Consider the following 16250-nt stretch of genomic DNA (forward strand, 5'->3'; position numbering starts at 1 on the left):
GTAAAGTATTTTAAACAAATTTGAAAGTAAGAATCTCATAAATCGTATAAAAAACTTCAATACGGCGTTCGCTGAATATGTCTATCCTTATTGGTTGCTTAGAAAATTGCAAAATAAATCATAAATTTTGAGTTTTTATAATAATTCATAACTTATGTAAAAATTACGTTAGAACCTTCTTATTACACGGAATGCAGACACATCGGGTGCTTAAATCATACCCTAAATTTCAAAGCAATTAGTCAAATAGTTTAAAAGTTATTTAATTTGTTTTTCCCAAACTAATTTTTTTTCAACAATATAAGTCAGAAAATGATGAAGTTACAGTAATACTTTGGATAGTTTATGAAAGAAGAAGATTTACACTGTTAATTTAATTAAAAAAAAAATGACAGCAAATACTTCTAAATATTGCAAAATTATTTTGCAAGAATATGAATGTAAATTAAAAAAAACGGGGGGGGGCTAACTTCGTCCCTAATTGCCCTAGGATATTTGTTTTTCTTTATAAATGTGTATAAAAATTCAGTCTTTTTAAATATGAAAAAAAAATATTCTACGGGTAACGGTTAAAAAGTTATTCTAATTGTTTAGAAGTAGAGTTAGGATTTAAAAGCATAAAGAAACGCAAAAAAGCGCTTAAAAAGCATAACAATTTTACGAAAAAAAGCATTTTATTATCCAAAAAAAAAAAAATGAAAATAAGCATATAAATTTTGACAAACCATTTTTTTAAGAAAATATATATAAATATCTCTAGGCTTAGCTTAAGAACTAGTAAAGACCTATTATAAATTTAATAATAAAATAGAATAAACAAAAAAATAGATAACTGAAACAAAAATGCTTTAACCTAATTTTTATCGACACGCTTTAGATGAAGGAAAATATATCATGTTTATCTTATCTTTTATATCATTTTTGTTTAAAGCATGAAATAAATAATTACTCATTTAAATGTTCCATCGTAAAGTTTCGGCACCTATCACTCAAAACATTTTTGTAGGTAGGTATATCTAAAAGCTTCTTTCAACGTCCACCAAGGTTATCGGTGCATACTTATACTTCGCGTTGTTCTGAAGCTATTTTCTTGTGGTATTTTTATAATCAAGTATATTCAAATGGGAAATAAGCCACAATTTTACCTAAAAATGATTTTATTAACGATTTGACGCCCAAGTCGGGTGTCGTTGTCAAAATACAAAATAATACTAAATAAACAAAAATGTTGTTGCTTAGTAAACAATTCTTCTAATAATTTATTTAATCTGACTCATTTATATCGGCAATTCAGACACGTATTATACATTTTAAAGTAGACGACTTTAAAATGATATTGCCAATATTGATGAGTTGCGTTCCTGGGACGACTTTACTAAAAGATAGTTCATTCGATTACATGAAATCAATCCCAACTCAAGAATATCCGCCACAAAAAATCACAGCATGTGATCTGTCTTTAAAAAGACAACCAAATGCAACGATGGCACTGAAATTCTTGCGTTAGAGATTCCATAGTAAATCAAGAGGGAAAAATTAACGAAGAATCCAACGAAGACACTGGAAAACAAAATCTATAGAACTTTATTCAAATTTAAAAATGACCTAACGTACTATCAAAGAAAATTAATGACACCTCATTACAGTAAGACACCACATTTTTATGGAGTACCGAAAATTCACAAAGCAAATATTCCACTTAGACCTATTTGTAGTACCATCAATTCTCCTTGTAGTGAACTATCAAAATTTTTATTAAATATTATAAAACCATTTGCAAATAATAATGACACATTTATAAAAAATACACAACATTTTTTAAACAAATTATCAAATATTGAATTTAATCCAAATAATATTTTAGTAAGTTTTGACATAAACAGTTTATTTACAAATGTGCCATTAGATAAAACTTGAAACATAATCAAAACGAAATTAGAAAATGATAATACATTAACAACTAGGACAAGACTAAATGTATCAGCTATAATGGAGTTATTGACATTATGTACTAATAATACCTATTTTCAACTAAATAATGAATTCTATAAACAAAATTTTGGTCTCCCAATGGGCTCTTCTTTATCTCCATTATTGGCTAATATATTTATGGAGGATTTCGAAACTAATATCATTTCTAAACAAAATTTAAAACCCACAGTATGGTGGAGATATGTAGATGATGTGTTTTCCATATGGCCTCATAGATCGGAATTGTTGGATACGTTCCTGAATATTATAAACGATCAAGAAGAGACAATAAAGTTTACAATGGAAAAGGAATACAATAACACCCTACCTTTCCTAGATGTTTTGGTCTCAAAGAAGGATACTGGATATGAGACTCAAGTGTATAGAAAACCAACACACACCAACAGATATCTCAATTACAAATCAAATCATAACATCAACGTTAAAAAGGGAATCATTAAATCCTTATATGATAGAGCCAAAATTACTTATTCTAACGAAAATTCATTTTTAGAAGAAAAACAATTGTTAACATCTGTTTTATTAAAAAATGATTATCCCATATCGTTTATAAATAAGGAATTGTCAAGATTGGATCGAATGGAACAGAACAACTTAGAACGGGATCCTACAACATTCACAAGAAATAATACGAGGAAAATATCAATACCATATGTAAAAGGACTATCCGAGAAACTTAAAACAATAGGAAATAAATTCAACATATCAACAACATTCAAAACAACAAACACATTGAGATCTATTCTATCTAAAACTAAACCTAACAGTGAACAAGAAAGAACAAAGAATTGTATTTATAAAATACCTTGTGAATGCGAACAATTTTATATACGTGAAACGTCAAGACCATTAGACGTTAGAGTAAATGAACATCAGTCTTATATAAAAAATAGAGAATTTGATAGATCTCAAATATGTCAACACGCATGGGATAATGAACATAGAGTTCAGTGGAGAGATTCAAGTATAGTCCTAAAAGAAGCAGATAGTAAAAAGAGAAAAATCAAAGAAGCGGCTCTAATTATGCTAAATGAAACCAATTGTGTCGCAAATTCCTCGGTAGAATGCAGTAGGATGTGGTTACCCATATTAAAGGAGAAAGTCAATAGAAAGAAAATACCACAATTAGTAAATCAGTAACATATCGAGTTAGTACATATTTAGTATTTTAGTATTATTTAAAATTTAAAATATCAAGTCAGAATTTGGTATTAGTTTTGAGAGTAAACTAAATATAAACCCAAATACTTACGATGTCGGGATAGTATCACGAGGTTTTTCCTGGTTTTCCCTCGTGATTTACTATGGAATCTCTAACGCGAGAATTTCAGTGCCACCGTTGCATTTGGTTGTCTTTTTAAAGACAGATCACATGCTATGATTTTTTGTGGCGGATATTCTTGAGTTGGGATTGATTTCATGTAATCGAATGAACTATCTTTTAGTAAAGTCGTCCCAGAAACGCAACTCATCAATATTGGCAATATCATTTTAAAGTCGTCTACTTTAAAATGTATAATACGTGTCTGAATTGCCGATATAAATGAGTCAGATTAAATAAATTATTAGAAGAATTTTTTACTAAGCAACAACATTTTTGTTTATTTAGTATTATTTTGTATTTTGACAACGACACCCGACTTATGCGTCGAAACGTTAATAAAATCATTTTTAGGTAAAATTGTGGCTTATTTCCCATTTGAATATACTTATACTTCGCCACTACTGCCGGATCCATATTTATATCTTCAACGTGCTCTCAATTTAAAACTTAAAATATTTTCTTCATCTTTTGAAATCCTCCGTTTTTTGTTAATACATCTTTGAATTTTGTTAATACTATCTGAACAATTTTTCCAAGGATACCTTCCATCTTTTTTTCAAAACTGTTTATTTTTGGATCGACTCAACTAACGACATTTGCTGTTTCTCCAAATATTTTATTGTTTCACTCACAGAACAAAAGTTGCTATTTTATCGATTTGCTAGCAGTCTCTTCAAGTTCCAATACGAAGTTTTTAAAATTTTCGAAATATTCGGCGTAGTATAAAGCTGCATCTAACCATCTACCCCACCGAGTTAACACTGGTTCTTGTGGTAATGGAATGTTAGGGAATCTCTCTCTAAAAGTTTGCACCCTTAAAGGAGCTTCATTGAAATTTGTTTCCATTTTTTATCAACTCATTAACAAGTGGAAATTGCAGCCGTATATTCTTAGCAACGCGATTCAGGCCGTGTGCTAGACACATACAGTGAATTAGATTTGGATAAAACACTTTAAGATTTGATGCCGTTTTGATCATATATGGTACAGCGTCGAAAAGCATTAATACTATTTTGTTGGTGGGCACAGCCTCGGGAAGATAAAAATTTGTTAAAGCGTCATTTACGAGTCTTGAAACTGTATTGTTATTTATTGCTTCTAGTCCTTTTGAGCACACTAAATAACCCTTCGTCAAGATTTCTTCGTGAATTACGCCTATGAAGTAATTAGCGACGTATCTACCACAAATATACGTAGCCTCGTCCACAGCAAATCAGATGTAATTGTTTCCCACTAGTGTTTTTACTTTTTTTCTGGTTTTATTTTAAATGCAATAATTAACATATTATTTCGCAGAATATTTTCATCCGGCACATGTCTTCGATAGTAGGTACTTTTAGTACACAAAATTTATTTTTTTAGCTGCTGCGGTAATTTGTGTTTTTATTAAGGATTTTACAATTTATTTATGCAAAGATGATGAAACAGTCATTTATATGAGACTTGCTAAATTAATTTTGACCATTAATTTATTTAAATAATTGTAAATCAAAATTGAAAAACATATATTTCCAAAAAAATATTATTTTCAATATAAATAAGCACTATAAAATATTTTATTTTGCAGAAAAAGTTGCACTATGATATTACTATAAATCGACAAAAAAATTGGTTAATAAATATTAACTAGTTTATAAGATATTTAATTTGTTTATAAAAAATTACCATTTTTTCAATTGCAAAAACGCGGTTGTTGCCGATAGAGTATACAAGTTTTTAAAGTCTTATTTGTTTTACTTTTATTTATGATTTCGATAAATGTATTGACAAATCAAAATTTCAATTAAACACTTCTCCAAAATGGTGTTTGAAAATTGGTGTAATTTGTTTAAAATTTATTTTTTTAATAATATCACCGGGATTAAAACATTTTAAATTATTTTTCGATATTCGTATTCCTGGTAATTTTTGACATATTCACAAAAGCAAAAAATTTTCTAGAAGCGTTTTTGGCCGAGATAGCTTTTCCCAGTTTAAAAATTCATAACTTGTTTATTTTTCAATATTGACATTTAAAAGTACGTGAGTACATCTATTATCCTTACTACTTAGCAATGTCATTTATACACATAATAAAAATTCTAGAATATTTTGAAAAATGATGATTTTCGTGGCACCTTAAATGAAAACTTTTTGTCTGAAAATTGGCGGAGGAGTAGTTACCAATATCTCCGTTAATAATGGGCCAATTTCAATGTTTTCAACATTTTTTCTGTTTTCTGTCAGCAGTAAAATGTATTTTGAGTTAAATAAATTACACACATTCTTCTTTTTGTATCAATTAATTTCCCTGGCATTTGATTAATGGAGGTATAAATAATTATGTCAATGTTAATATTACTGAATAGAGAATTGAATAACCTTTCAAATGAGCTAGCAAACGATCCCTATTTCCTATTTAAAAATAAGGGGTAGGAGATGTGGAAGGGAGGGGGTTGACAAATGATAGATGTATGTACCGTAAAAATGTGTCCCCCTTAGATCAAAAATCGACCTATTTGGTCATGTCCTTAAAATCTAATAAATACTGCCAAATATGAAGGTGAATTGTTTTCTTTGGCTCACACTGTATATATTTTAATATTGTACACAGAAAAAAGTCTTAGTCTACAAATTTTTAATGTTAATTCAGTATTATTTTTTTATAAAAAATCTTTTGTCTCAATTTTTATTTATTACATCTAGAGAAAAAAAATTGAAAAAAAAATTGTTTATAACAAATTGACGAATATATTTATTGTTAAAAGTGTCATTTACTGTGTCAGTTACTATTTTTATAATCTACCATAAACTACAAAAAAAAAATTGAAATTGGTCCATTATTAACGAAGGTATTGCAAAGTATCACTGCACCACTCTTCATGTAAAAAATTTTCAGTTAAGGTCGCTACGAAAAAGATTATTTTTTAAAATATTCTAAAATTTTAAGTCTATGTATAAATGACATTGTTAAGTAGTAGGGTTGATAGATGTACTCACGCACTTAAATGTTAATATTAATAAATAAACAATTTATGAATTTTTAAACTTGGAAAAGCTATCTAGAAAATCTTGGCAAAAAATGGATCTAGAATTTTTTTTTCTTTTGTAAATGTGTCAAAAACTACCAGGAATACGAATATCGAAAAATAATTTCAAAATTTTTAATCCCGGTGATGTTATTAAAAAAAAGTTCTAAACAAATTACACCAATTTTCAAACGCCATTTTGAAGGACTGTTTAATTAAAATTTTAATTTGTCAATACATTTATCGAAAATATACATAAAAGAAAAAAATATGAAACCTTAAAAACTTGTATACTCTATCGGCAACAACCGCGTTTTTGTAATTGAAAAATGGTAATTTTTTATAAACAAATTAAATATCTCATAAGCTACTCAATATTTATCAACCAATTTTTTTGACAATTTATAGTGATATCTTAGCGCAACTTTTTGTGCAAAACAAAATATTTTATAGTGCTTATTTATATAACAAATAATATTTTTTTGGAAATTTGTTTTGTAATTTTGATTTACAATTATTTAAATAAATTAAGGGTCAAATTTAATTTGGTAAGTCACATGTAAAAGATTGTGTCTTCGTCTTTGCAGGAAAAAATTGTAAGATCCTTAATAAAAACAAGAATTGCTGCAGCAGTTAAAAAAGTAAATTTTGTGCAAAAATTACTAATTTTTAATTATTTAAACAATGATTCCCTCATATGAATCATATACTTTCTTAAAAATATCTTTTGTTTTGACCTAAACTTTAATAAAAAATTTATTCCAACCTGTACGGAATTACATTTTGATTTTATTTTATTTTATTGGGCTAATAGTGTTGCAAAAAAATGAGTTTATTATCCTCAAATTTGTTTAGAATGCTTCACTTTTTAGTAATATAGGCTATTGATTATGTTCAAAATAAGAGAGCTAAAAGGAACTACAACGTTAACGGGATTTTATTGTCTCATATGGTCAATGGACCTCTATATTTGAAAAAACCGCGGAGTGCTACCATTTAAATGGGTGCGCTTTTGAGAAAGGGGTGAATTAGTCCCTAGGCACAGGGTGAATTAAGGTGAGTTCCATTCACTTTTGGTACAAACACTTCTACAGGAAAATTGTTCCAGGATAAATTTACTATCGAAATATCATATTTTAAAGTCAAAAGTTTTTTTTTTACAAAAATACATTCAAAAGAAAAGCAAGAAAAAAACACGAAAGAACGCAATTTTGTTTTTTGCCCCATATTTTTTTTCCACGGCGACATAGGTATAGGCATTGCTTCAGCAACAAATAACTTCAATCCTTCCTCTTTAAAATGACGGTAGGCAGAAGTCTCTAGGATTTATATTTTCCGAATTATGATTTTTCAAATTATGCCGCTCACAGAATTTTTGAGCCATTTTCCCCATTATTTCGCAAACATTGTTCTGTAACTTTTTTCTACGCCTTTTTAGGTATATGCAATGGTACATTTAATAGAAAGAGAAGTCAATTACATATAAAATGGTCTACGGTGTGAGGCCGTACGACTATTTTTAAACAAGTTATGCTTTTTCAAGGTTTTATACTTTTAATGATTTTTGATATTTTTTATGATTATTTTTTAAATTTCTCATTATGACTTTTTTTCTTGTACATTTAGGTATATACATTCTGGAATAAAAAAAGCTTATTTTCTTTACTTTAAAATGGTGTATTGAAATCACCTCTAGGACTATTTTTAAACAAGATATCCGTAGGATATCCAAGGATATCCGTAATTTGAGAAAAATTTTTAAATTTTTTATTTTTTTCAATTAGAGGAATATAATTGCATATTGTAACATAATTTTTAATTCCAAATAACTTTTCTTAATAACACTTTTCGATATTGTGAAATATAAAGGTACTTTACTCTTGAGCGAAATTCATATTTTTTAACATACCTCGTACACTATTGATAAAATTTTATATCTGATGATTACATCTTAGGTTTTAGACTATGCAGAGCATTTTATAAAGAATAATTTTTTTCATAAAGTTAATAATAAAAAGTTTTCCATATGGTTCCAACTTAGTGGGACCTATTGCATGTGCATATGTCAAACTCTGAAAAAGCATATCTTGTTTAAAAATAGACCTAGAGGTGATTGCAATACACCACTTTAAAGTAAAGAAAATAAGCTTTCCTTTGTATTGCACAATGTATATACCTAAATACACAATAAAAAATTTATAATGAGAAATTCAAAAATAATCGTAAAATATATCAAAAATCATTAAAGGTATAAAATTTTGAAAATCCATATCTTACTTAAAAATAGTCATACAGCCTTCTATGATAGACCGTTTTAAAGGTAATTACTTTTATTCCTATTTAATGTAACATTGCATATACCTAAAGCTTCGTAAAAAAAAGTTACAGAACAATGTTTGCGAAGTAACAAGGAAAATGGGCCAAAATCGCTGAGAGTGGCGAAATTTTAAAAATCATATTTTGGAAACTATAAATCATACAGACTTACACTAAACGCCATTTTAAAAAGGAAGGATGGAAGTTTTTTTTCTGTGAAGCGATGCCTATACCTATATCCCCGTGGAAAAAGTTATAGGGTAAGAAACAAAAATGCTACCTTTCGTGTTTTTTTCTTGCTTTTCTTTTGAATATAATTTTGTAAAAAAAATTATTTTTGACTTTAAAATGTGATATTTCGATAGTAAATTTAACCTGGAAAATTTTTCCTGTAGACGTGTTTGTACCAAACTTGCATAGAACTCACCCTAATTCGCCCTGTGCCTAGGGACTAATTCACCCCTTTCTTAAAAACTCACCCCTGTAAATGGTATCACTCCGCGGTTTTTTCATATTTAGAGGTCCATTGACTATATGAAATAATAAAACCCCGTTAACGTTGTAGTTCCTTTCTAAAATACATAATCAATAGCCTAATAGACGAAAAAGCGAAAATTTACCGTTTTTTGATCTTCATTTGTTTATAACTATGTATATCATCAAAATTGGCTGCAGGAAACATAATAGGTTATTAATATACAGTGATGAGCGCGCTAATAACCGGCAAAATAGTGCAAAAGATGGAAAACATATTAAATTGCGAGATAAAAAGAAATACAACAAGTAGAGTTGTTAAATTTAGCGATAGTAACATATAAATTGACATCATATTGATTGTTTCCCACCTTTAGACGTATCAGAGGAGAATGTCAGCTAAAACTGTCACTGTGACAGTGACACTTCTCAAACTCGTCCGATGTCAATCTATAAGTTACTATCGCTAAATATAACACCTCCACTAGGTTTATCTCTTTTTATCTCACAACTTAAAATGTTTTCCATCTTTTGCGTTATTTTGCCGGTTATTAGTGCGCTCATCACTGCAGATGTCCATACTACTCAAAAAATTTGGTTTCGGCCTGAAAGGGGATGTGTAACGAGAAAAATCTTAGTTCTCTGGAATAATTGCGACTCCCGAAAATTCACACAGACGGAACGACCTACAGATGTGTGGTCAGCTTGTTATGATATTCTTTTTCTCATGATCATCTTTCAGTTCGTCACAGTTTTTCGATTTCTTTCTAACGCATTAAATTGTATGTGACAGAAAAAAAGGCACGTCGTTGATTACATTTCGTCGGTGACATTTATAACATTTATTCTAGTTATTCTAGTTGTCGATAGATGGCGCCATAATAAAAAAATATTTTTTTTTAATTAGATAATAATATTACAAATATAATCTGTATAATTTATAAGACTATACAAATCAAAGAAAATACCATTTTATAAATGCAAGAAACACATTTGATTTGTTTTTATTCCAAATTGAAAATAAAATGTGACAACTGTCAGATTTAACTAAAATGTTCTTCTTCTCTTCATTTGAATGGCCTTAGCTGCCAGGGCTAAACTAAAATGTTATGTTAGAATAAATGTCATAAATGTGTATTATCACGGACTTACCCTTTTTCCTATCATTTGATGGCAAGGTTTGATGCGCTGGCTACTGATCGGTCGCCGTTTTAGTAACCTAAAGCGTGTGACACACACGCGAGTAGTACGCGAACTTATGGCTCGACGACCTTTTTCGCGCGTGTGTCACAGCAAGTACGCGTACTTTAAGTCCGCCGAGTAAGTACGCCGTCGATCCAACAAGTTTGAAATCTTACTCGTAACCCATACGTGTATCACTGCCACGAGCCGCGAGCCTCGAGCCATCATGTTATTGCGTTTAAAGTTAAAGTTACACTTATATTTTCACTAATTAAGCAAATTGCCTAGAAATAATTTAATCGTTTATTGCTGAAAGGAGGCAAGTTACGTTTTAAAAGTTTTAAGAAAACCGTAAAACACTATTTAAGCTATACTAAATTATTTTTGATTATTTGTTTTTGAGTAAACCTAATTATTTATAGGCTGTTTTATCCTCTTACTAGGATATATTAGGTACTGTACCCTTTTATATATGATATTTTGTTTGTTTATGCCTACCTTGTATTAAATTAAAATAAATCGTCTTTTTTATTAGTATTTAAAATATAATACGATAAAATTCCTAAATAGCACAAAGCATCTTCTCTCGACGACATCGCAATGAGTTATGAGTAAATCTGCCGTGTGTCACCGACCGCGATGGCGAGCCGAGTAAGTCCGCGATCTTTAAACCCGCGTACTTAAAGTTTGCGTGTGTGTCACACGCTTAAGCGTTTTAGTTGGGAAGCAGTTTGTTAGTTAACAATAACAAGCATTTGATGAATTAAGCAGGGCTAGACTGTGGACAGCGATGCAGGTACTTGGCTTTCCAAAAAAACTTATCACTTTGATACGGATGAGTATGGAAAGGTTATTTAATCAGAAGAGGATGCTCTGATCTCGGCAATAAGCCATATTTTACTTTTGACTAAGAAACCCAAAAGCGATTAATACTCCATAAGGAGGGAAAGGAGTAGATTGAAATCTTTATCTTGCTACACTGTATATTCTCTAATTCCATAGGTGGTATGTATTTATTATTTTCGCACTTGTTAGTATATGTTGATGAATGTATATGTTACCGGCCAAACCCGATTTCAGGACAAACTAGTTTGGCCTAGGTAAAACTAGTTTGTCCTAAGCGCGTTAGGATAAACTAGTATGGCCTAGACCAAACTAGTTTGTCCTATCGCGCGTAGGCCAAACTAGTTTATCCTGATATAACTAACGCACTAACGCATACTTCAGGCCAAACTAGTTTATCCTGATATAATAAAGAGTCACACTTCAGGATAAACTCGTACGGCCTAGTCTAAACCAATTAAGCCGAGTCGAAAGTAATTTAGCGAACATGTAAGGATTTCTACATGCGGAGAATTCCCAAATCACGTCCCAACAGGGATGGCAAAAAAATTATACATCGATATATTGTAGCATATTATGATATATCGAGTGAAGATATTGATACATGCTATAAATCAATATATTCTTGTATAATTAAATATGTAATATAAAAAATAGTAAATTAAAGGATGACGTTTTCTCCAAAAATTGAAAGAAAAGATACACTTACGAATAAAATCGAGTACGAATTAATATTGTTTTCACCAATTTTGAAAAAATGTGAAAACGTTGAATTATCCACGTCCATCTGTCCGTCCGTCCGTCCGTCCGTCCGTCCGTCCGTCCGTCTGTCTGTCTGTGCGTGAACTTAACTCCTCCGTCAATATACCAGGTAGATTGACAAATAAGTTGTCAAATAAAATTTGACCTAGGCTGTCTGTTCGTCCGACCGTGAATATAACTCAATATTATTGTTTGTTTGTTACGAATAATTATAATTATTTATTATTTATATTAAGCCTACTAGTTCGCTTAATTACTTTCTTCTTCTTGGCTTTTTCCCATTATTAGTTTGCTGTTTTCGTCTTCCATAGTCTCCTATTCTCCCAGTCGCCATCTCTGAGGTCTCTATCTGTGACAGCATTTCATATGTGAGTTTTCCATCTCACATCTCACAGCAGGTCTTCCTCTTCGTCTTCCTCCCCGCGGGTTCCAGTCCAGTAATATTTTCGGCCACCTGTGCTCCAGCATTCTTTGTACATTTCAGGCCTCTACTTTTACTACCACAACTTTTTTGTAATTGAGCATTCTACTTCTATTCTGTTTCATATTTCCTCTGTTCTTATTCTATCCTACCTGATAATTTGTAGATATAGCTCTGGATCCCGCGTATGAAAAAAAAGTTGATTAATAGAAGCTGAAAATTTGTTAATAGCTTAAGGGTGTCTAGTCGGATAAACTTTGATATATGGGAACACTGGAACAGAGGCAGTTTTAATTGTGGAACAGGTTAAAAATTTGGAACGGTCAGACCACGAAAACGGCACGTTTATTTTGTCCGACAGAACATACTTAAACTCTCCGAACAGAGATTAAACTCTCATGCAAAAATCAGACTGCTATTTATCACCTGTCATAATTCCTGCCATTTGACATATTCTACATGTTTCACTCATTAAAACTCCCATTTGGTGATAAATAGCAGTCTGATTTTTGAAGTTTAATCTCTGTTCGGAGAGTTTAAGTCTGTTCTGTCGGACAAAATAGATGTGCCGGTTTCGTGGTCTGACCGTTCCAAATTTTTAACCTGTTTTACAATTAAAACTTCCCCTGTTCCAGTGTTTCCATATATCAAAGTTTATCCGACTAGACACCTTTAAGCTATGAAAAAATTTTCAGCTTGCTATTAATCAACTTTTTTTTCATACGCGGGATCCAGACCTAATACCTTCTCATAAACTCCAATTCAACTGTTCGTATTTTATTTCGTATTATTGTTGTCACTGGCCATTCTTCCGCTCCTGTAGGGTAATATTCAGCACTATGGCCTGAAAAGTCATTTTTTGTTTTCTTTAGTTAGAGTGTTCTTCCATATATTACTCCATGGAGTGTTTTCGTGACTTGTTTTCCCCATACTATTTTCATTTCTCTATCTTTCATACAAGTGCGATCTCGGTTTATCATGTAGCCCAAATACTTAAAAGTCTTACAACTCTTAATAGTGTCTTCTAAACTTACGTTTAAACCAGCAACCAATCTGTAATTAGCGGTAATTAGCGGTTCCAGACGCGTCGGCTGGAGAAAGAGGGGTGGGTTTAGTCGGTAGGCGGCCCGACAAGATAGAGATAGGACAGACTGAATCCGACACACTTGGACACCTTCCCAGACGGTCTTAAGAAGATTCCCACCTCCCAAAAAAAATGGAGGGAAAGAAGTAGAGTGAAATCTCTATCTTGCTACACTATATATTATCCAATTCGATAGCTGGTATTTATTTATTATTTTCGCAATTGCTAGTCTATGTTGATGAATGTATACATTACGTTCATTTATACCTAGAGAAGAAACCTTTTTTGATGCTCGATAATATGATAAAAAGTTAATGGATTTTTTTTCATAATTTACTAGACATTCACAAACTAGTTTGTCTCTCGCATTGTAAGGTTAATATTAACATTTCTTTTGAAAATATATAGCGAATATATAAATAAAATCAACATCTTCACATTTTCTTGCTCTTTTGAGAGAAAGATATTATCCTTAAATAGCTTTTTTCCTTTAACAATAAACTTTAAATTTACCATACCTTTGAGAAAACCCGCCGGAAAGCGAACGAGCACATTTATTTAATGTTTGTTCGTACTATTAGGGTAAAAGGATCTGACTTTTGAGTTGACCTACTGACATTTCGGGAATTTATAAAAAGATAAAATAAAAGCACGCACCTTTGAAAGGAAATATTTCACAACGTAGCTACTTTTTACAACCGTTACTGATTGTTAAAAATTGTAAAATTTGTGTTATGTGTTAAACCCTAGAACGCAATATAGGCCAGGGTAATAAGACAAAAATATACCCTGTTCGTGACATTTCAACAGCCAAGGTACTGAAGCGTTTTTTCGCCAGGTATTACCTACAAGATCAAATTGTAACTATTTCGTACGTAGGATCTGGCAGCCATTTTGATTATAAACAATTTAGTCTCAAAACGGCCATTTTTCCTTTTAGGTCTGGATCCCGCGTATGAAAAAAAAGTTGATTAATAGCAAGCTGAAAATTTGTTAATAGCTTAAGGGTGTCTAGTCGGATAAACTTTGATATATGGGAACACTGGAACAGGGGCAGTTTTAATTGTGGAACAGGTTAAAAATTTGGAACGGTCACACCACGAAAACGGCACATTTATTTTGTCCGACAGAACAGACTTAAACTCTCCGAACAGAGATTTAACTCTCATGCAAAAATCAGACTGCTATTTATCACTTGTCATAATTCCTGTCATTTGACATATTCTACATGTTCCACTCATTAAAACGCCCATTTGGTGATAAATAGCAGTCTGATTTTTGCATGAGAGTTTAATCTCTGTTCGAAGAGTTTAAGTCTGTTCTCTCGGACAAAATAAATGTGCCGTTTTCGTGGTGTGACCGTTCCAAATTTTTAACCTGTTCCACAATTAAAACTGCCCCTGTTCCAGTGTTCCCATATATCAAAGTTTATCCGACTAGACACCCTTAAGCTATTAACAAATTTTCAGCTTGCTATTAATCAACTTTTTTTTCATACGCGGGATCCAGACCTATTTCTTTTTCAAATCAATGGATATCAGTGCAACTTATGGTTTTTCTAGTAAAAACATGTTCGAGAGCATGGAAAAAGCTTTATTATAATGACGTATTACAAAGTTTGATATACTCATTTATTGTTAATATAATTGCGAAAAAAGTTCGAAGTTGCAAAAAGATAGTTTCGCAATAACTATTGTAAAAATTCGTGTGCAGCTTTGAGATTTTTGCCAAATTAGGGTTCTTTGGTGCCTAATATGTGTTAAAAATTTCAAAGCGATTAATTTAATTGTTTAAATTTTATTACATTTGTTTTTCCTAGAGAGCTTTCTTTGCAATTACATAAGTCAGAAAAAAATTATTTTAAAACCATTATACAGGTATTAAATGAAAGACTAAAATTTTAAACTGGTTTAAAAAAAGTGAATAAAAGATTCATTTATTAGTAATAAATAATTATGAAAAAGAACCGTCAAATTTTCCTTATAAACTTTTTGAATAACTTTTTTCAAAAAAATCTATTTTTTGCCGTGTTTTAGGTGCACAACTACCAAGTAGTGTTATATATAATAATAGATAAAAAATTGTAATACGTATATATACGTAATATATAATTTAATATATAAAAAAATAAAAACTTTATAAGGAACAATTTACGATACTTTTGCATAATTATTTATTAGGTACGAATAAGTGTATATTTTATTTAATTTTTTTAAACCAATTTGAAAATTTAGCTTATCGATGGCTTAGTGTGAAAACCTCGTATCTCATTTTTTTTTCAAAAATGACATTTTGGTGGTTTTAGTTTGAAAACCTTATATCTCACGATTTACAACTGTTAGAAAAAATCTAGATACACCAGACTATTTTCTACAGCCGAAAAAAGAAACCACGTATATCAATTGCTCTCTTGATTTAGTGTGAATACCACGTATATTTATAACCACGAATTTGGTACTTAATTTGGAGTGTTTGTTTAAAAAATTCGACTTGGAGAAATGTTTTTTTGTGAACAACAAAAGGTAGTCCGGTATATAGAAACATTTTATGAACCTTAAGTCAAAAGATTTGTACTGTATCAACCTAGTATGTGGAGGTTTGCAATAAGCTATGAAAAATGAAAACCTCGTAAATAATCATAAACACAACCTCATTTTAGATGAAAAACACGTATATCAAGATATATGAGGTTATCATAGTTACTTGGGCAAATGCTCTATGTCCTGCAAGGATATTTACGTGTTTTTCATAGTTAATATTTTTATTTTCAATTTAATAGCAACATTTAACACTTTCAGCTCTGGACCAAGATCAGATATTTGTCTCAATGTGCTCAAATTAAAA

Source organism: Diabrotica virgifera, chromosome 6 (assembly GCF_917563875.1).
Source record: "Diabrotica virgifera virgifera chromosome 6, PGI_DIABVI_V3a".
NCBI classification, from domain to species: Eukaryota; Metazoa; Arthropoda; class Insecta; order Coleoptera; family Chrysomelidae; genus Diabrotica; species Diabrotica virgifera.